The following is a 21,943-nucleotide window of genomic DNA, read 5'->3' as shown; positions in this document are numbered from 1 at the left end:
ATAAGAGAGAACATCAAAGACTGACTTAGTTGTACCTACAAGTTGCAACCAGGCCAATCTTTGCATTTGTAGCAGGGGATCAACCATGAAAGAGTTTAAGAGAGACGTCAGGTGCATTCCCGAATTTGGAGCGGGTTGGGGGTGGGGCGGGGGCATAATCCACGTCAAAAAAGAAAAATTGGGAAGGGACAAGGCCCGCTCATTCCCTTTTGCCTCCTGAATAGTTCTACCAGTGGTCTGTGGCATTTGATTAGTTGAAAGAAACAATCTTGCGAGACAACTTTCAGTCAATCAAAGGTTAATTATTTGGCAAAATTGTTCTTACCTCCAAAATAGATAGTGGGACCAGGAAGGCACAGAAAGAAAGGTAAATAAAGCATTTAGCATTTATTTGGTAAAGGAAGAGGGGCTAGAAGAGATAGATTAAGCAGACGTGTTAGTTGGATATTAGGTATGTTAAAATAATAAAAATTAAAGAGATAGTGTGCAGATAACGAAAGACAGGTCAAGTAGAGAAATGTGTTCAAAACACATTTTCACTTAAACTTGCAATTTAAGTGTTCACTTACTCCTGAGATTTGTTTCATGTCATGGTGTAGGGAATGGCTCAGGACCAGCTGACACTTTTGCAACACGTGATTTTGGGAAGCAAGCTGAGATTTGTGCGAGCCTTATTTAAATTGTATATTTAGTTAAGTTCGGTCCCATGCCAAATTTTATTACATCAGGTCAGACTCCACCCTCAGGCACCACCTTGCCTATATAAAATGAGTTTGTGACTGGTAGGTTGGGAATCCCTTTGGGTGATCCCATTGTGCTGCATGGATTGGATGAGGACGACCAGTTCTTAAGCCGACTATGCTTACAGGTCCAACGTCACTTCAGATGATATGTTCACTCCCACCAATACTCAAGGAGCTGTGTTTACAGACTATGAGGCTGCTGCTTGAGTATGTCAAGAAAGATCTGTTTTCCGCGGCTAAAAGGGTTCACAGAATCATAGAAACCCCACAGTGCAGATAGAGGCCATTTCGGCCCATCGAGCCTGCACCGACACATATCCCACCCGATCCCCGTAACCCCTACACCAACACATATCCCACCCAATCCCCGTAACCCCTACACCAACACATATCCCACCCTATCCCCGCAACCCCACGTATTTAATCCCCCTAACACTAAGGGTCAATTTATCATAGCCAATCAACCTAACCCGCACATCTTTGGACTGTGGGAGGAAACCGGAGCACCCGGAGGAAACCCACACAAACACGGGGAGAATGTGCAAACTCCACACAGACAGTCACCCGAGGCCGGATTCGAACCCGGGTCCCTGGCGCTTAAATTATGAGGGTAGGCTGCAGAGACTAGGCTTGTATACCCTTGAGTATAGAAGAAGATTAAGGGGTGATCTAATTGAGGAGTTTAAGATCATTTAAAATGTTGATAGGGTAGATGGAAACATAGAAACATAGAAGATAGGAGCAGGAGTAGGCCATTCGGCCCTTCAAACCTGCTCTGCCATTCAATGAGATCATGGCTGATCATCCAAATTCAGTACCCTGTCCCTGCCTTCTCCCCATATCCCTTGATCCCTTTAGCCTTAAGAAATATATCCAACTCCTTCTTGAATATATTTAATGAACTGGCCTCCACCGCCCTCTGCGGCAGAGAATTCCACAGGTTGGCAGAGAATTCCACAGGTAAAGCTGGGAATTCCCACAGCGGGAGTCGAACCCGGGCCGCCTGGGTGAAAACCAGGAATCCTAACCGCTAGACCATGTGGGAACTAAAGGAACTATTTCCTCTGGTGGGGGAGTCCAGAACAAGGGGGCATAACCTTAAAATTAGAGCTAGGCCGTTCACGGGTGATGTCAGGAAGCACTTCTTCACACAAAGGGTAGTGAAAATCTGGAACTCTCTCCCTCAAAAATCTGTTGAGGCTAGGTCGATTGAAAATTTCAAAACTGAGATTGCTAGATTTTTATTAGGCCAGGGTATTAAGGGTTATGGAGCCCAAGTGGGTAAATGAAGTTAAGATACAGATCAGCCAAGATCTAATTGAATGGCGGAACAGGCTCGAGGGGCTGAATGCTCTACTCCTGTTCCTATGTATACTTCCTCCACATCATTGCAGAGGGAATGACCAAGCAATGTTGTTTTCATGATTCTCCTGGATAGATTATGAGCAGAGACTTGGGATACTGGGACTATTCCCATTGGAGCTGAGAAGGTTAAGAGGAGACTTAATAAAGATTTTTTAAATTGTGAAGGGTTTTTACAGAGTGAATATGGAAAGGCTATTTCATCTGGTTGGGGAGTCAGTAATGAGGGGTCAATTTTAAATTAGCACTAAAAGAGTGAGGAGAGGGATTAGGAGAAATTTCTTTACATAGATGGTTGTTGAAGCATAGAAAGCTTTGCCACAGGGGATAGTTGGACAGACCATTGCGTTTTTAAGGGAAAGTTAGATAAATATTTGAAGCAGCGGAAGATACTGTACAGGGCTATGGGGGAAAGAGCAGGGAAGTTTTGGATTACTCAGCATAGAGCCAGCACAGACACGATTGAATGGCCTACTTCTGTGTCAGCTGTGGCTCAGTGGGTAGCACTCTTGCCTCTGAGTCAGAAGGTTGTGGGTTCATGTCCCATTCCAGGGACTTGAGCACAAAAATCTAGGCTGACGCTCGAGTGCCGTGCTGAGGGAGTGCTGCACTGTTGGAGGTACCATCTTTCGGATGAGATGTTAAAACGAGGCTGTGTCTGCTCTTTCAGATGGATGTAAAAGATTCCATGGCACTACTCTGAAGAAGAGCAGGGGAGTTATCGCTGGTGTCCTGGCCAATATTTATCCCTCAATCATATCTAAAAAAACAGATTATCTGGTCATTATCACATTGCTGTTTGTGGGAGCTTGCTCTGCGCAAATTGGCTGCCGCGTTTCCTACATTACAACAGTGACTACACTTCAAAAAGTACTTCGTTGGCTGTAAAGTGCTTTGGAATGTCCGGTGGATGTGAAAGGTGTTATATAAATGCAAGTCTTTCTTTCTTCTGTGCTATAAACTTCTCAGTACTGTCAAGCTCAGCTACCCCAATCATCTGAGGTGGGCTGGATTTTCATTGAGGAGTCGGGTAGGAGGCGGGACTATAACTTTCGGGGTTGTAGTCCCGCCTCCATCGAGTTCTAGCCAACCCACGCGATTTTGACTTGATTGACCTTGTTGAGCCCGCCCAGCGGGCTCAGCAGGCCAATTAAGGGCCACCCGGCAACAGGTTACATCACAGATTGATATTTCATCTGTCTAGACCTTTTGACTGATGAAATATCAGCGTTTCACACTGACAATCTGTATTCTAAGTTAATTCCTTCCTCTCAGGATGATTTAGAGATCTCCCCGGAACAGAAAGCTGAATGCTGCAATTTTTGACAGCTCGCAGCCATTCTGCTTTCTGTGCCGGTGAGATGAGGGACTCCCGAGACCTGAAGGAAGGAAGGCTGTAAAGGTAAGTAAAGGTATGTAAAACTTCTTTAAACACTTTACACACACCAAACACACTTAACTTTGCACTCATGCACTCATCACTCACCTGGACACCGGACATCTCGACCCCTCCAAGCCCTTCATCCCGACGGTCCGCCTCCTCTAACTTGGCGTGGTTTGGAGCCGTCGGGAATCCCACACTTCAACATTAAAAATAGGAATTAGGCTAAAAACTGCCTGTTAACTACCTGTTAACAGGCAGTTAATTGGCACTAATCCCCTTCCCGCCTCGGGGAGGCAGGTCCCAGTGCGGGGCGGGTACCCGCCTCCTTTGAAACTGGCATGGAGGCGGGTTGGGGGTGGGTTGGGTTCGTGCCCCCCGATTTCAGGATTTTAACCCCCCACACACCTCTAATCCCGCCTCCACGGCCCAATGAAAATCCTGCCCAAAATATTTAAAAGTTGGAGTAGTTTCATTCAATAGGCTACTTGCCAGTGGGCCATTAATGGTTGCTTTTAAACCTTTGAAATTCTATACATTTTCAGTCAAAATGCCAGAATAAAATGCAAGCTATTTACAGGGAAGGATGCCTCCAGTCTGTTCACATGCTGGAGGATGTTAAATGAAGGTATTTGCCCCATCCATGTGCTGACATTTCATTTACAGTTTGAGATCTACAGATGGTTCTAATCAGGTGTTTATCTCAGTTGAATCTGAGACTCCTTCTCAGGCTGCCAAGCAAAATTCATGAAAAGAGGTTCGAGATTTTAGTGTGAAACTTGACAAGCGTAAATAACACCCCATGGTTTATAACTCTGTTATTGTCGCTAATGTACAAATCTGTGATTTGCCGTACAAGTGGAAACTGGATATGAGGCTGCCCTGCAATCTTAATACTTCATTTCATTAAAAATCAATAATTTCCATTGTCTCTCTGATTTTCTTCCCCTACCCCTAGCTGCCAGAAGGCACTAAATAGTAAAGAGGAACCGGTTGATGGATATGAACAGCAGTCAGGCAGCTCCTACAGGTGGCCATTTTTCATGTGTAATCCTGGACAGGGAATGTCAGTGGGTTATTTGACAGTGAGGAGCCATCGCAGCCAAGCCTTATCCTGTCCTGATGCACACACTACCAACAGGGGTCATTGGATAATGATCAGGAGGGGAGCTCTGGCTGCTCTTCCTCTTCTCCAACGTTGGGACACCAAGGCCAATTGAATTCTATTACTTGAGACATTAGATTCTCAAAATGAGTCTTAATTGGTCTCTCACTACCCAGAGGCTTGGTTCTAACTCATATACCAGCCTTGTCTGGGGTCGTTACTGAATAAGTGATGCACGATACCAGCAAGGGGTGTATATCCATCAGAATACTTTTTCCTTCAATCTGACCGGACGAGCGATATACTTGTGCATGCAGTGCTGCTACATATGCTGTGCTTTCCTATCATTTTAATCTCTCTCCAGTCCTCATGGGGGAATGATTGTGTATTACAGTGTCCAACCTTCAACCCTGTGCATTTGTCAATCACAGAGTATCTGTCAGTCAAGCACCTCCCACCACTACTGCCTATACCACAGTGCGGTGTAACTACACAAATACTTTTCAAATTATTGGACAAGTTTAGGAAGGACACGAAGGCTTTGGGGAGGATACTAGAGGGTACAAAAGAGATTTACTAGAATGGTTCCAGGGATAAGTATTACAGTTACATGGATAGACTAGAGAAGCTGAGGTTGTTCACCTTGGAGCAGAGAAGGCGAAGAGGAGATTTGATAGAGGTGTTTAAAATCACATTTAAAATCATGAAGGGTTTAGATCGAGTAAATAAAGAGAAAGTGTTTCCAGTGGCTGAAGGGTCGATAACGAGAGGGCACAGATTTAAGATGATTGGCAAAAGAACCAGAGGCGACATGAGGAAACACTTTTTTACACAACGAGTGGTTAGGATTGGGAATGCACTTCCTGATAGGGTGGTGGATACAGATTCAATAGTAGCCTTCAAAAGGGAATTGGATAAATACTTAAAGGGGAAAAAATTTCAGGGATATGGGGAAAGAGCGGGGGAGTGGGACTAACTGGATTGCTCTTCAAAGATGGGCTGAATGACCTCCTTCTGTGTTGTACTATTATATGATCCATGATTCTTTAAGTTTAAATAGTACGTTAGTATTCTATAGACTCTGGAACAGTTCCCATGGATTGGAGGGTAGCTAATGTTACCCCACTATTCAAAAAAGATGGTAGAGAGAAAACGGGGAATTATAGACCGGTAAGCCTGACATCGGTAGTGGGGAAAATGCTAGAGTCCATTATAAAAGATGTAATAGCAGAGCACTTGGAAAACAGTGACAGGATCGGACAAAGTCAACATGGATTTACAAAAGGTAAATCGTGCTTGACTAATCTACTGGAATTTTTTGAGGATGTACTGTAACTGGTAAAATAGATAAGGGAGAACCAGTGGATGTGGTGTATTTGGACTTTCAGAAGGCTTTCGATAGGGTCCCACATAAGAGATTAGCATGTAAAGTTAAGGCACATGGGATTGGGGGCAAGGTACTGACTTGGATAGAGAACTGGTTGGCAGACAGAAAGCAAAGAGTTGGAATAAACGGGTCTTTTTCTGAGTGGCGGGCAGTGACTAGTGAGGTACCGCAGGGATCGGTCCTTGGACCCCAGCTATTCACAATATATATTAATGATCTAAACGAGGGAACTAGATGTAATATCTCAAATTTGCAGACGACACAAAGCTGGGTGGGCGTCTGTGCTGTGAGGAGGATGCTGAGAAACTCCAGTATGAATTGAACAGGTTGGGTGATTGGGCAGATGTATGGCAGATGCAGTATAATGTGGATAAATGCGAGGTTATCCACTTTGGTGGCAAAAATAGTATTATGTCCGTGAATGATTGGGACACGGACAGCAGGAGTTGAACAAAACAAGTCTTTACTGGTGGAAGTCAATAGTGAAACTGAAAACAACAGAGGCTCACTAGCGCCTTTTATACAGGGGTGGTCACTGCCGGTACTGCAGTCTGAGACCAGTTATTCTCTTAAAGGTACATACACAACAAATAGGAAGGCAGATTATTATTTGAACAGCAATAGATTAGGGGGGCATGAGATGATCTCTCAAGGCCTCATGTAAGGGCTCTTGCACCATGGGGGGTATTACATCCGTGAATGATTGAGACACGGACAGCAGGAGTTGAACAAAACACGTCTTTACTGATGGAAGTCAATAGTGAAACTGAAAACAACAGAGGCTCACTAGCGCCTTTTATACAGAGGTGGTCACTGCCGGTACTGCAGTCTGAGACCAGTTATTCTCTTAAAGGTACATACACAACAATTCCTCCCCTTTTAGATAAACAGTACATAACATTCATTTAACAACTAAATGATAACTAATTACAATCACAATTACGGTTGCTAGATACATTGGTTAAGTTTAAGCAATTATAAGTTCAGTCTTTGAGGAGGCTTCCTGATTCTGTCTGGATAACGCCTCTTTGGGGTATCAGGTTCTTCTGGCAATGTTGAGTCGGGATCAATGTCGTTGTTTGGTTCATCTGCTTCCAATATTACCGGTTCTGCGGTAGCTGCAATTGGTACGTCGATTTCATTGACAGGTGTATCAGATCGTGGTGTGGAGTTGACGTTTTCCAGTGACTCTAGAATCTGGTCAGCATGGCGTCTTACAATGCTCTCTCCAACGTCCACGGTATACAAGAGAGGTCCTTGCCGTGTACAAATCGTTCCTGGCTGCCATTTCTCAGTGCGGTAGTCCCGGGCCAAAACTGGTTGACCTATCATAAAACTCCTGGTCGGCCTTTCATTCATATTCTGAAACTGCCTGTTCTCCACATCTCTTCGGACGTTTGGTTTAACCAAATCCAAGCAGCATCGTAGTCTTCGATTGAAGAACATCATGGCTGGAGTTTGGTTGGTAACCGCATGTGTCGCATTCCGGTAGGCAAACAAGAAGTTGTCCACCTTGTGTTGTAGGGGTATATCTTCATTACACATTGCCTTGATAGCCTTCTTGAATGTTTGGACAAACCTCTCGGCCAATCCATTAGTGGCTGGATGATATGGGGCAGATGTGTAATGCTTAACACCATTGTTCTTTAAGAACCTCCAGAACCCTTCAGACACAAACTGTGGTCCATTGTCAGAGCAAATCTGTTCAGGCAGCCCATTCCTGGCGAATATGGTTCGTAAAACTGTGATAGTTTTTTCCGTGGTGGTTGAGGACATTTTTATTACCTCTGGCCACTTTGAATGTGCATCCACCGCAATTAAAAACATCGAGTCCATGAAGGGACCAGCAAAATCAATGTGCACCCTTTGCCATGGAGATGAGGGCCACTCCCATGGATGCAGAGGAGCTTGTGGTGGGGCGTTTTGGACCTTCTGGCATCCTGCACAGCTCTTGGTCATCTCTTCGATTTCTCTATCGATTCCCGGCCACCACACAAACGCTCTGGCTAAGTTTTTCATTTTTACCCCACCCAGATGACCCTCATGAAGCTCATTGAGCACTCTATCCGTCAACTTAGGTGGAATTACTACTCTGGATCCACACATCAAGGTTCCTCTGCACACTGACAGCTGTTCTCTTCTCGGCGAGAATGCGGGCAGCAGTGGTTCGCTATGAGCTGGCCATCCCTTCACCGTTAAATCATAGACCCGTGATAGTGTCGGGTCATTCCGTGTTTCCTTTTCTATGTTTGCATTCGTCACAGGGAGACATTCGACTATGGTCGAGTGGAATAACTCCATTGGATCCACTGCAAGGTCTTCTTCTTCCACCGTCGGCAACGGTAGGCGTGACAATCCATCAGCATTCCCATGCTGTTTAGTTCCTTTGTACTCGATGTCATATTGGTGTGCCCCTAGGAAAAGGGACCACCTCTGCAGCCGTTGTGCTGTCATTATCGGTACGCCCTTCTGAGGGTTGAAAATGGAGACAAGAGGTTGATGATCGGTTAGTAGAGTAAATTTTTGACCGTGTAGGTAGTGATTGAACTTCTTCACCCCCCACACTAGGCTGAGGGCCTCTCTGTCAATCTGGGCGTAGTTACGCTCGGCAGAAGTTAACGAGCGTGACGCAAAAGCTATCGGCCTCTCTAAACCATCAAGGAATTTATGTGACAGTACCACCCCAATGCCGTAGGGAAACGCATCACACGCCAGTCTGATCGGCAGTGCTGGGTTGTAGTGAGCCAATACTTCCCTTGAAGTGATTAAGTCCTTACTCTTCTGAAAGGCCCGCTTACAATCATCGCTCCATTTCCATGCTACCCCCGTTCGTAGCAGGGCATTCAGTGGGTGCAGAATTGTCGACAAATTCGGCAAAAACTTATGGTAGTAATTCACCAATCCGAGGAATGACCTCAGTTGCGACACATTTTCAGGTGCTGGGGCCTTAACAACCACTTCAATTTTGTCAGGGGACTTATGTAACCCCTCTTCATCAATCACGTGGCCACAATACGATATCTGTTTCTTAAAAAACTCGCACTTGGGGCGGTTGGCTCGTAGCCCATGTTCCCGTAGTCTAGTGAGCACCTGTTCTAGGTTGTTAAGGTGTTCACTGTCATCTTCACCTGTCACAAGGATGTCGTCCAAGTAACACTGAGTCCCCGGAATCCCTTGCAGGACTTGTTCCATCGCTCTTTGCCATATCGCCGGAGCCGATGCTACTCCGAATACCAATCGATGATACTGGTAAAGACCTTTGTGAGTGTTTATCGTGAGATACTTCCTAGAGGACTCTTCAACCTCCATCTGCAAATATGCTTGTGCTAGGTCAATTTTTGTAAAACGCTTCCCTCCAGACAGTGAGGCGAAGATGTCTTCTATCCTTGGAAGAGGATATTGTACTGTGTGAAGGACTGGGTTCACCGTCACCTTGAAATCCCCACAGATGCGAATCTTCCTTGGCTCCCCGGACTTATTGCTTAACGTTTTCTTCATGACAGGAACGATGGGTGTCGCCCACTCGCTCCAGTCGACCTTAGACAACACGCCTGCCTTCTCCAGATTCTCCAGCTCTGCCTCGACGGAGATTAGGAGGAATTTCTTCACCCAAAGAGTGGTGAACCTGTGGAATTCTCTACCACAGAAGGCAGTTGAGGCCAATTCATTAAATATATTCAAGAAGGAGTTGGATATATTTCTTAAGGCTAAAGGGATCAAGGGATATGGGGAGAAGGCAGGGACCGGGTACTGAATTTGAATGATCAGCCATGATCTCATTGAATGGCGGAGCAGGCTCGAGGGGCCGAATGGCCGACTCCTGCTCCTATCTTCTATGTTTCTATGTTACCTACTAGTTTCTCTTATCCATCCCAGATGCACAATCATTCACTGACAGTGTTAGAATAATGACAGTGTTAGAATAATGAAGTTAATCACATTAAATACTAAATAATTTTCCAGCTTTTAAAAACTTATTTTTAATAAGAAGCAAATGTGCATGGCATGTGCCTCCCCCAGTGGAGGTATATGGCCTTTATCCTGGGCACTCCAACAGAGTAACAGAGGAGATATGTGGCCTTTCATACTGTGTACTCCAGCACAGGAACAGTGGAGATATATGGCTCTTCATCCTGGGCACTCCAGCACTGTCAGAGCCTTAGTAGTGCAAAGGAATTGTTTAAAATCATGACTTGAATATTATCTGATAGATCATAATTAAACATACAAGTAGAATACTCCCATTGAGATCAGCTGACACGGCGCAGATAGATCATTAAACCAGGGGCCTTCTGGTCCATGTGTACGGAGTAGTATACCAGGTGGTGCCTGTACCCACAAGGACCGTGGGGAGATCATTCTATTTTTTTCCGGGTGGGAATTTCCGCTTTGGAATCTGCAGTAGGGCGGGACTCCAATCTGCCATATGGTCCTCGCACCTACCTTGGACGATTGCCTGTGCCAGGAAGCTCACCTCGGGCGGTGTTGGAAATCACTGCTGCAGGCCTTGGGAGCCTGCCCCAGCCGAATAGGGCTGGCCTCCCACAAACAGCTGAAGAGAAAACCCGTATAAGTTTAACATTTTGTGCATCTCCACGTTGCATAGTCTATGATTGATTACAGTCTCTTGGTGAGGGATTTCAAGTTTAACGCCCCCCCAACCCCTCCCCCCCTCCCGCCCACCAGATTTCCAGCATCCCCAGCGCCCAGGGTTGCTATGACGGCAATAATGGGAAGTACATGTTATGATGTCATCCCTGCATTAATACCCAACTCCAATACAGATGAACATAGTCAACAGAAAACAGCAACCACTGGGGAGCCGGCAGAACAGCTCCGCAGCCAAGTTTCCATCAAAATTGGGCAAATCTGGTCAGAAAATAAATAGTGATGCGTATAGCAGATGTACACGGGAAGGATTATAGATGCGCACTGTGCTGCATGTTTGTCATTTTATTGTCTGGTAGGTGCTCATTGTGCTGCATGTGGTATTTAAATAGTGTGGAAATGAGATTGTAATGTATGCTAATTATGCATTTGGCATAATAAAGAAGCAGTTGTTGGCGCGAGGGTCCTCAGAGGACAGCACACTGTCGAACTGAAGCAGCGGTGCAAATGCTAGGGCGAAAGCAAAGAGACTCAAGCTTACTTCACAGACTCGGAATCAGAGTTTATTGCGGCACAGATACTGCACTACAGAATAAAGAAAGCTATTTGGCTGCAAAGAGCTGCCTGATTCAGTGCTGGATGAAGCACATTTTAGTAATTGCCTTATTGTTTTAATTTTGCTTAGTCTGCATGAACATGTTGTGACAGAGATGGCCATCTCCAGTAACAGAGAGAGCCCTTTGCCTCTCCACCTCTCCTCCCTTAAGACGCGGTTTAAAACCTACCTCTTCGACCAAGCATTTGGTCACCTGTCCTAACATAGAAACATAGAAGATAGGAGCAGGAGTAGGCCATTTGGCCCCTCAAGCCTGTTCCGCCATTTAATGAGATCATGGCTGATCATCCAAATTCAGTACCCTGTCCCTGCTTTCTCCCCATATCCCTTGATCCCTTTAGCCTTAAGAAATATATCTAACTCCTTCTTGAATATATTTAATGAATTGGCCTCAACTGCCTTCTGTGGTAGAGAATTCCACAGGTTCACCGCTCTCAGGGTGAAGAAATTCCTCCTCATCTCAGTCCTAAATGGCTTACCCCTTATCCTTAGACTGTGACCCCTGGTTCTGGACACCCCCGCCATCGGGAACATCCTTCATGCATCTAGTCTGTCTAGACCTGTTAGAATTTTATAAGTTTCAATGAGATCCCCTCTCATTCTTCTAAACTCTAGCAAATATAAGCCTAATTGGCCCAATCTCTCCTCATACGTCATTCCTGCCATCCCACGTATCAGTCTGGTGAATCTTCGCTGCACTCCCTCCATGGCAAGAACATCCTTCCTCAGATAAGGCGACCAGAACTGCACACAATACTAATGTCTCCTTCTTTGGCTTGGTGTCAATTTTTTGTCTGATTACGCACATGCGAAGCACCTTGGGACGCGTTACTACGTCAAAGGCGCTATATAAATGCAAGTTGTTCGGGGTGTTGTTGTTAACAGGCCAGTTGGTCACCTTATCTCAACATGGCCGGTCCAATGCCCCAACTTTCTTAGGGGGAAGCATAAGCCAGATTTTCTTCCATTTCAATGAATGGAAAGGAAAACAAGCATGCTCCTTTACCGACGTGCGCTGCGACCCACCTGATTTTCCGTTGTCACTGCAGCCAAGCGATCCAGTGCGTCTGGGCACAAGACACGGGAAAATCTCCTATTTTAGCTTGAAAATGAACCTAAGTTAAAATCCTGGAGCGTTAGGTTGCATCAATTTGGTTCAGTTGGCTGGACTCTTCCCTCTGTCGTCAGTTTTTGGATTCCAGCTGATCTTCAGAAATTGAGTTTATAATCTAAGGTTAAACTTCAGTGCTGTACCAAGGATTGCTGCATTGTCTTAATTACTGTCCTTCCAATCACTGGATCACAAACAAATGGCCCAGAAAAAGGCCTTTCAGTGCTTTTGAGGTATCTACTCGAATCCCATTTCCCCACGCTTTATCCATTTCTTTCATGTTTTTCTTTTTTCAAATACTTACCAATTCCCAGTTAAATGATTTTATAGTCACTGCCTCAATACCCACTCGTGGCAATCACTCCAACTTCGAAAAACCCTCGGTAAAAAAAAAATCCTTCTAACATTCTCCATCATTCTTCGAGTAATAATTTTAAATTGATGCCCCCTTGTAAATGATTCACTAACCAGTGGAAACAATCATTCACTGTTTATCTTTCATAATTTTTAAAACTTTTCTTTGTTCAAATAGATGTTAAAGTTCCCAGCAGGGAGATGTGATAAGATCTTGACTTTGTGCGGTAGTATAACACGGGTGATTGCGAGTCAGAAATAAATGTCAAGAGTCGATGGAAATAAAGGCCCCGCTATTTACGGGGAGGCGGGGAGGGTGCGGGGGAGGCAGAAAACGGCCGAAGAAACCAGCAAGGCCGGGGTTGCAGAGGATCTGCCGAACTTATCGGCAGGAACTCAGTAACATTTTTTCGTTCCATTTCCCGCCCGGCAGCCGGGAGCGAACACCAGGTTTTTTTAATTTGTTTTTATGGGATGTGGGTGTCGCTGGCAAGGCCAGCATTTATTGCCAATCCCTAATTGCCCTTGAGAAGGTGGTGGTGAGCCGCCTTCTTGAACCGCTGCAGTCCGTGTGGTGAAGGTACTCCCACAGTGCTGTTAGGTAGGGCGTTCCAAGATTTTGACCCAGCGACGATGAAGGATCGGCGATATATTTCCAAGTCAGGATGGTGTGTGATTTGGAGGTGACTTGGAGGTGGTGGTGTTCCTATGCACCTGCTGCCCTTGTCCTTCTAGGTGGAAGAGGCCGCAGGTTTGGGAGGTGCTGCTGAAGAAACCTTGGCGAGTTGCTGCAGTGCATCTTGTAGATGGTACACACTGCCGCCACGGTATGCCGGTGGTGGAGGGAGTGAATGTTTAAGGTGGTGGATGGGATGCCAAACAAGCGGGCTGCTTTGTCCTGGATGGTGTCGTGCTTCTTGAGTGTTGTTGGAGCTGCACTCGTCCAGGAAAGTGGAGAGTATTCCATCACACTCCTTACTTGTAGATGGTGGAAAGGCTTTGGGGAGTCAGGAGATGAGACACTCGCCGCAGAATACCCAGTCTCTGACCTGCTCTTGTTGCTATAGTATTTATGTGGCTGGTCCAGTTAAGTTTCTGGTCAATGGTGACCCCCAGGATGTTGATGGTGGGGAATTCGGCGATGGTAATGCCGTTGAATGTCAAGGGGCGGTGGTTAGACTCTCGCTTGTTGAAGATAGTCATTGCCTGGCACTTCTGTGGCACGAATGTTACCTGCCACTTATCAGCCCAAGCCTGAATGTCGTCCAGGTCTTGTTGCATGCGGGCATGGACTGCTTCATTATCTGAGGAGTCGTGAATGGCACTGAACACTGTGCAGTCATCAACAAACACCCCCATTTCTGACCTTATGTTGGAGGGAAGGTCATTGATGAAGCAGCTGAAGATGTTCGGACCTCGGACACTGCCCTGAGGAACTCCTGCAGCGATGTCCTGGGGCTGTGATGATTGACCTTCAACCACCACAGCCATCTTCCTTTGTGCTAGGTATGACTCCAGCCAGTGGAGAGTTTTCCCCCGATTCCCATTGACTTCAGTTTTACTCGGGCTCCTTGATGCCACACTCGGTCAAATGCTGCCTTGATGTCAAGGGCAGTCACTCTCACCTCACCTCTGGAATGCAGCTCCTTTGTCCATGTTTGGACCAAGGCTGTAATGAGTTCAGGAGCCGAGTGGTCTTGGCGGAACCCAAACTGGGCCTTAGTGAGCAGGTTATTGGTGAGCAAGTGCCACTTGATAGCACTGTCGACGACACCTTCCATCACTTTGCTGATGATTGAGAGTAGACTGATGGGGCGGTAATTGGCCGGGTTGGATTTGTCCTGTGGCTGGTGGTCACAGCCAGGGACCCTTGAGGGCGGTCCCCAGCAATTGGAAGGGGCAGAGAAAGACCACGATCGATGCTGGGGGATGCTGAAGGCTTCCTTTAAGAGGCCGAGGGGAGCATTCCTGTTCCTCATGGCCCACAAGGAGTGCTGAAAAAGGCACTTACCTTTTGGAGTCAGTAGCTCCCCCCTCCCTTTCACTGCTGGATTAAAGTCAAAACACACTCCTGGGTGTTATATAAATTCAAGTTCATCACAAGAGGGGAGGTTATTGTTAAGGAATGGAACTCTTCTCATTTCGGACACTGTCAGCATTGTACGTCAGGTATAATATAAAGTAAAGTTACCTCTACTCTGCCCCAACAGTGTGCCTCAGCCCCAACCTCATTAGAGCACCCCATACTGCACCAGTGTGACACTTTCTCATACCAACCATCCTTAGGGCCTGTCTGATTGCCAAATTTCCAGTAAATTTATGCTGTAAATGCACGTCCCATTTGGAATTGGACCAAAACTGCGTACAGTCATTTGACACAGAACCCTTACAGCCAACAGACAGAGAAGACCTTCACCCCACCAGCTTGTGCTGGACTTGAATCCAGTTGCCAGGCTAATGTCCAACTTATTGTGCCACAGTTCTGTTATTTGTTTTTTATTAAAGAATTAGTTTCTGGTGAAGCCTTTAAGCCAGAGAGCAGTAGTAATGCAAACTCGCCTCCAAAATGGTGCCTGACTAATTATTTTCTTGATTAATTGGTCAAAAATGGTAGCACTCTTTCATGCCCAATGTACCCCTTAACAATGCCACTTAATCTGCACTGCTGTCTAAATTAGTGTTTTGTTTCCAACATTACAACTAATGTAATAAAGAGATATTTCATTAAAATTCTTATGAACTAATTAGTTTCAGCTAATGTTATATGTGGGTCATTAATACCCTTAATTTAAGTGGAAACGAGTTTCCTTGGTGCAACTGTTGGTGCTTCGCCCTCTGACGCATCCTAATTGTAGCTTCAGGCAGCAGTGTTTTGGAGGGAGCTGGGAGCTGTTGCTGTATGATTCGACGAAGTTTCTATTAAAATACTGCACTTAAAAAAAAAAGTCTTTTTTACAATTTGATAAATTAAGACCAAGAAGCCGCATTGCAAACATGAGTTTATCCCATCCAATGACGGTTGTTTTTATTTTTTGCCAATTTTCTCCCCTGCACCCCCACACCTCCCCTTGCCATTGACTTCTGCCGGGATTTGATTCCACGGGCAGTGAGCACTCAAATGGCCATCCTTCATGTGTGAACCTGGACAGTGAATGTTGGCAGGCTATTCACCCATAGCACAAGGTGTAACAGAACTGAGCTTGATCTTGTCCTCGCCCAATTGGAGTATAGAAGAATGAGAGGTGATCTTATTAAAACATGTAAGATACGGAGGGGGCTCCCCCAGAGAGGATGTTTCCCCTCGTGGGGGAATCTAGAACTCGGGGGCACAGTTTCAGAATAAAGGGTCACCCTTTTAGAACTGAGATGAGGAGGAATTTCTTCTCTCAGAGGGTCATAAATCTGTGGAATTCTCTGCCCCAGAGAGCCTTGGAGGCTGGGTCATTAAATACATTTAAGGTGGAGATAGACAGATTTTTGCAAGATAAAGGAGTGAAGGGTTTCGGGGAGCGGGCGGGGAAGTGGCTTTGAGCCCAAGATCAGCCATGATTTTATTGAATGGCGGAGCAGGCTCGAGGGGCCATGTGGTCTATTCCTGCTCCTATTTCTTATGTTCTTATGTTCCACACTTGTGCATTTCCAGAAAGGGGGGGGGTCACAGAATGTTTTCTTCTATATTCTGGAAAGTTATACCCCTCAGTATGGGGCTAATTCATGCATTTTTATACATTACCTTCTAGTTAACAAATTTTGAAAAGGACTTGTTACTGATCTATCCTGTCCAGGTGTTCTCGCTGAAAATACTTTTGAATGGCTTCCAGTTTCTCAGCACATTTATGTCTCCCATGTCATTTAACAGCAGGCGCATGGGAACACCACCACCTCCAAGTTCCCCTCAAAGTCACGCACCATCCTGACTTGGAAATATATCGCCATTCCTTCATCGTCGCTGGGTCAAAATCCTGGAACTCCCTCCCTAACAGCACTGTGGGAGCACCTTCACCACACGGACTGCAGCGGTTTGTTAAGTCTGTGTGTTATATTGAGAATTACTACACAGACCACAAGAGTAAACTTTAACAGGTCTTTACTAGTTGAAGGTCAGGGCGGAACTGCCCAATAAATCATTACACAGCACTTATATACCGGTGTGGTCACTACCGGTATTACAGTATACAGCAGCCAAGATAAAGTAGTGCAACCCTTAAAATAGTTCTCTTAAAGGTGGAACGGTTACATACACTACAATCCTCCCTTTTTAGGTTAACAGTATATCTTCCCATTAAACATAACATCATAACATATATACACAACTTAATGTAAAAACAGTTCACAGATTCAGTCTCTCTGGAGGCTTCCTGACTCGGTCCGGATAACGCCTCGGTGGTGTAGTAGTTTTCGGTGGAGTAGTAGTAGGTTCTTTTGGCAAGGTCGATTCGGCTTGAATGTCAGTGTCGGGTTCATCTGGTTCCAGTATCACCGGATCGGAGGTAGATACTATGGGTATCTCTGCTTCATCATTAGGCGTATAGAGTTGTGGTGTAGGTTGTCCCTTTTCGGATGACGCTATGATCTGGTCAGCATGGCGCCTTATTATGCTTTCACCAATGTCCACGGTATACATCAGCGGTCCTAGTCGTGTGCAAATAGTTCCAGGCTGCCATTTCTCGGTACGGTAGTCCCGGGCCAAAACTTGTTGACCTATCTGGAAGGTTCTAGTTAGCCTTTCATTCATGCCTTGAAATTGCCGGTTCTCTACGTCCCTTCTGATGTTTGGCTTGATCAAATCCAGCCAGCACCTTAGTCTTCTATTGAAAAACATCATGGCGGGAGTTTGGTTTGTGACCGCATGTGTTGCATTCCTGTACGCCAACAAGAAGTTATCTACCTTATGTTGTAGATTTATGTCTTCATTACCCATGGCCTTTATGGCCTTCTTGAAGGTCTGGACAAACCTTTCAGCTAATCCATTGGTGGCGGGATGGTATGGGGCGGACGTGTAGTGCTTAACCCCATTGTTTTTTAAGAACTTCCTGAATTCTTCGGACACAAATTGCGGTCCATTATCAGAACAGATCTGTTCCGGCAGCCCATTCCTGGCAAATATGGTCCTTAATACTGTGATGGTTTTTTCCGTGGTGGTGGAGGACATCTTTATTACCTCCGGCCACTTGGAGTGTGCATCCACCGCAATTAAGAACATTGAGTCCATAAATGGACCAGCAAAGTCGATATGTACCCTTTGCCATGGAGATGAGGGCCACTCCCATGGATGCAGAGGAGCTTGTGGTGGGGCGTTTTGGACCTTCTGGCATCCTAAACAGCTCTTGGTCATTTCTTCGATGTCTCCATCGATACCTGGCCACCACACGAACGCTCTGGCTAGGTTCTTCATTTTCACTCCACCCAGATGCCCCTCGTGAAGCTCCTTTAGCACTTTTTGCTGGAGTTTGGGTGGAATCACCACTCTGGATCCACACATCAAAGTTCCTCGGCACACTGACAGCTGTTCTCTTCTTTGCGAAAATGCTGGCAACAGTGGTTCGCCATGTGCTGGCCATCCCTTCACCGTTAAATCGTAGACTCGTGAGAGAGTCGGGTCATTTCTTGTTTCCTTTTCGATCATAGAATTTGTTACTGGTAGACATTCCACTATGGTTGAGTGGAACATCTCCACTGGGTCCACTGTAGGCGCCTCTTCTACCGTTGGCAACGGTAGGCGTGATAAACCGTCAGCATTCCCATGCTGTTTTGATCCTTTGTATTCTATGTCATATTGGTGTGCCCCTAGGAAAAGGGACCACCTCTGTAGCCTTTGCGCTGTCATAATGGAAACGCCCTTTTTAGGGTTGAATATGGATACCAACGGCTGGTGGTCTGTCAGCAGTGTAAACTTCTGGCCCTGCAGGTAATGATTAAACTTCTTTACTCCCCACACCAGGCTGAGAGCCTCCCTATCAATCTGAGCATAGTTGCGCTCAGCGGAGGTCAATGATCTGGATGCAAATGCGACTGGCCTTTCCGAGCCATTTGGCAACTTGTGTGAGAGTACTGCTCCAATACCATAAGGAGAAGCATCACAAGCTAAACGAATAGGTAGCGTTGGGTTGAAGTGAGCCAACACTTCCTCTGAGGTGATCAATGTCTTGCTTTTGTGAAAGGCCTTCTTACAGTCCTCGCTCCACTTCCATGGTACTTCTTTCTGCAAAAGAGCATTCAGCGGGTGCAGCACCGTGGATAGATTTGGCAGAAACTTATGGTAATAGTTAATCAACCCTAGGAACGATCTCAACTGGGATACATTTTCCGGAGCGGGAGCCTTCACAACAGCTTCGATCTTGTCAGGTGACTTGTGCAGCCCCTCCTGGTCAATGACATGACCACAGTACGAGATCCGTTTCTGAAAGAACTCACATTTCTGGCGATTAACTCGAAGGCCATATTCCTTCAACCTGGTGAGCACCAGTTTCAAATTTGCAAGGTGTTCCTCATCGTCATCTCCTGTAATCAGGATATCGTCCAAGTAACATTGAGTGCTTGGAATTCCCTGTAATACCTGCTCCATGGCCCTCTGCCAAATTGCCGGAGCCGAAGCCACTCCAAAAACCAGTCTATTATATCGAGGGCGGATGCCTCCTCTCGACGCCCGTTAAACTGCCTTGGATGTATCTCTGCCGTAGGGTAAGATCGTACTCGTCGCCACTGTTAAGATAAAGTAGTGCAACCCTTAAAATAGTTCTCTTAAAGGTGGAACGGTTACATACACTACACGGTTCAAGGCGGCGGCTCACCACCACCTTCTCGAGGGCAATTAGGGATAGGCAATAAATGCTGGCCTTGCCGGCGACGCCCACATCCCACAAACGAATAAAAAAAAACCAGCATGGCCAAACAAAATTACAGTCACCATTCCTTTTTCAGCCATTACTAAATATAATGAACGACAGAAATCGCAGGGTGGATTCTTATGGAAATCCATTAGTTCCTATTCCCATCTTGAATAGTTAGCATTTATAATAACCATCTTCTAATTTCCACGGCACAATGACGATGCCATACTTAGTTCTGCCCATGATTTGATTAGATAGGTGCACACATGTGATTTATGCCACCCATGTTTCCAGCTATTGTCTTCAGTTCTCATCAAGGCCAATAGGCAGCATGAATCATGACCGTGACACATCTGTTTTGCCTCAGGAAAGGGAAATATGACTCAGTGCATCTGCACTAACCTGTAAATACAAGTTAAGTGTGACTGCCCTATGTGCCAAACTTATGAGGAAGGCCATGACTTGCTCATCTGCTATGCTAGATGAAGGCAGCTATGTGCTGGTGGTGCTCAGGAGGGGTAATGGAAAATCTGGAGGGAAAATATAAATCAGAGGGATATAGCTTTATCTCTTCCACAAACTAATTTTACTGCCGAATAGGACTGGTTTCAATTAGGATCAAACCACTTTGGACCAAGGCTGATTTATGTATCCCACAACACATGAGTTAAGCGTTGTGCCTGAGATATGTGGTAATATGTGCACCATAATTACATCGCTTAAATCTGCATTAGTTTGTGGCGAAGAGAAAAAAAACTCAAAACATATTGCTTGTCACGCCAGACTGGAAATGAAGGAGCAAAGCAATCTCCGACAAGAAGGTTTAGATTAAGTTGAGCAAAGTTATAATTTAACTCTCGCTATAAATGGAGCGGTGATTTACTTTGCAACTGTCCTTGGTCTTTTGTGCATATTTTTGAGAAAACAGCAAACATCATCTGCAATTGATAGCATCTCCAAACCACCCACGCTGCAACATAAAAGCGTTATTTACTCAGTCTTTCCAATCTGGTTCAATGAGGCTGATTTATCCAAAATCTATGATTCCTGGCTCGAGCATTTGTGCTTCCGTTTGTCCTATCTATCATTCCAAATCATTAAATCTCCCTTATGTCTCATTGGAGAATCCTTGCTGTTGATGAATTCTAAAGTGGAGAGAGCGTGCAGCGATTGTTTGTTTATTGGGGCATTTCAATGCATGGAGTGATGTGTAGGTGTTGCATGTATGGCCAAAGTTGCTGTAACATGATGTGCTATTTTAAGAAGAAGCAATCCACCACACGATGAATTTTAAAAGCACTCTGATAGATAAAGGATGCAAATTCAATTCAGAGAGTCTTATGTGTGGGCAGAGGCTGGCTGTTGCCTTTTAGCACTTCATAGCTAAAAAAAATTCAATTAAGTTCATTTTAGGATTGTTGACAACATCTGCACTTCAGCCGTTCAGTGTAGCGTTTTAATTTGAATGCGAAAACTCTAAATTGTCCTGAACGAGAAAAATATAAGCAACCCATCAGTGCATGACAACACTTCAAAAGTACTTTGTTGGCTGTAAAGCACTCTGGGACATCCTGAGGTTGTGAAAGGCACTATATAAATGAAAGTCTTTCTTTCTTTCATACTGATATATAACCCTAGTGTTCAGATGACATTCGCCTGTCTGCTGTTTTAGCACAAGCATTGCCCTATTTAACACAAACAGGTTAACACTTGCTTTAGAGTAGCAGATGGAGGAATGCCACATGAGCATGTTAAACATTCAGCCGCTAATATGACAAACAGTGATTTCTAGGCTACTTTGTTTTGGAATAAATGTAGGACTTTGCACTAGCGATGATACCTCATATCTTTTCTCTTGTCAGTTTAAATGATCATTACCTTTTGAGTGTAGAAGGTGTGAACTACATAAGCTCTTTATTAATACTTTGTGAACACTATTCATACAACTTATGATAGTCTCTAGAACTGCGAGATAAACTTATGCTATCACACACAGGAATATAGGAACATAAAGATGTTTTCTAGTTGGAAAAATCCTATCACCTGCTTTTTGGATGATGTTTGCCTGGTCTCTGTCAGCATGGCATTTTCTGCTGGGGGTGCACACAGCAATACAGTAGTATGAATCTATATTGTGCTTTTTCACTCCGCCGCCTTCTGAATGTAGTAGAGGTTCCACAAGCACTGAGTGCTACCCAGTACCTCATGCAACTGACTACTTTTCCTGTTGACAATGAGCATCAACAGTCCATTTGACCGTGGCAGGGCAGTATCACAACTAAGTTTGATCGTCCCCACACGCACGGGTACAATTTCCAGCAAGTCACTGGATGGTGACCAGGAGCACTAACTTTAGCGGGCCTTTCTCTCCTCAGCCACTGAAGCAAATCATAGAGCTGCCACCACGTCAGCTGAGATTCGATAAGTCGGCACAGAACGAGGATTC

This window comes from Somniosus microcephalus, chromosome 13 (assembly GCF_052327205.1).
Source record: "Somniosus microcephalus isolate GS21.2 chromosome 13, FLI_Smic_1.0, whole genome shotgun sequence".
Classification (NCBI taxonomy): domain Eukaryota; kingdom Metazoa; phylum Chordata; class Chondrichthyes; order Squaliformes; family Somniosidae; genus Somniosus; species Somniosus microcephalus.
Note: the sequence above shows the minus strand (reverse complement) of the source record.